Source organism: Amblyomma americanum, chromosome 1 (assembly GCF_052857255.1).
Source record: "Amblyomma americanum isolate KBUSLIRL-KWMA chromosome 1, ASM5285725v1, whole genome shotgun sequence".
In the NCBI taxonomy this organism is placed as follows: domain Eukaryota; kingdom Metazoa; phylum Arthropoda; class Arachnida; order Ixodida; family Ixodidae; genus Amblyomma; species Amblyomma americanum.
In genome coordinates this window covers 399,852,937-399,854,531 of record NC_135497.1, presented here as the reverse complement: position 1 = coordinate 399,854,531, position 1,595 = coordinate 399,852,937, and positions in this window count along the sequence as shown.

The following is a 1,595-nucleotide window of genomic DNA, read 5'->3' as shown; positions in this document are numbered from 1 at the left end:
CACACCGCCTGCATCATCGTCGCTGCTGATCGCAGGCTAGCTCCGCGTTGATTTGGCTCGACACTGTTATGCATAGCCACCACCGTGAGAACGGTGGCCAGTACGCACGTCGCCGTGAGGTCTGGCCTCTTGACGTCTCCGACGCCAGTGCCTTGATTCAAGCAGTGCTGCGTATTTACGGTGGCACGCGACGTTGCGGTGCGCCGCGTTCAATGCGCTTTTTGCCCCCCTTGTGACGCGCACAGCGGTATAGCGTGGAAAGCGCAGCGCTGACTTTGCGAGACATAGAGATGAGAGGGAGTCGCTTGTATAGCTGGAATCGGTCCTAACAATGACAAGGACGCCGCTTCGAATGGTTCTTCCGGACGCCACTAGAGCGGCGCGCGTTACAACCAGCGCAGGGAGTCCGTGCGTCGTTAAGCGTCGCGTCGACAGTAATCAAGTGCAAAGGGCTAGCCTCGTCTGCAAAAGATCAAAGACCTCGCCCTATTTCAGAACGAAATTGCTAGAACGATGTATTGGCACGAACAACGTACTAACATACAAATTACAAAAATAAAAAAAAACGGCCGTGGCTTAGCTTGGTTAAGCCTGGTGATTGCGAATCAGTAGAGGAGCGGGAGTTAGGCCGCCGTTGGTGGCTACCGCCTCGCCTCGCGACGGCGTGAGATGGGGCCCCGTTTTTACACAGCTGGTGTGACGTCACACCGACCGTAGCGCCCCTGGTGAGAGGAGCGGGAGTTAGGCCGCCGTTGGTGGCTACCCCCTCGCCTGGCGATGGCGTGAGATGGGGCCCCGTTTTTACACAGCTGGTGTGACGTCACTCTAGGTGAAGTCACGCAGCGAGGTCACGCTAAAGGCCAATGGTGCCTACCACCGCCTCGCCACGGAACGGGCTGAAGTGCGACCTAAAGTAGTATTGCTTCGCAATAAAATTGCTGATGGCCTAGCTCTGTTAGGCCAGGGTAAGGTGGCTAGAATTGAAAGGTGTGAAAATCGGCCGGCGAAGCTGGGCACCGCAGCGCGCCGATGCCGTGTGGCGGCGCTGACGGCAGAGGCGCAGTAAGGCGTGCAGACGAAATGAGGGCATCGCGTGGGCAACATTTTTACCACTGAAGCGAAAATGAGCCCGTTTCGCTTATCGCGCATTTTCTGTGAGTGTCAAAGAATGAATCTTTATTGTAAAATATTGTTTCGTCAACTCGCATCATTATTCCTGTGAAATATGCTGCTTCACACTCCGAGTTTGCATTGCAATCTGGACCGAAGCGCGTTTTGTGCGTGCGCATTTCGAGACGCTGCCGAGGATGTGAGGGACACCGTTAATACCGCAGTGGAAGGTTTTGGAATGATTTCAAACTCCTGGGTTTCTTTAACGTGCACTGACTCTCTGCGTTGTGCCGCCTCCGAAACGCAGCCACTACGGCGAGAAGAGCAGCTAGGTTGTAATGCTCGCCGTAGGACCTAAAAACTGCAGTCGCATATTGGCTGAAGGCGAAAATGAAAACTGGTTTTAGGGGAAAGAAAATATCGCAATATCTGTCTCACATATCGGCGGACACCTGAACCGCGCCGTGAGGAAAGGGAGAAAGGAG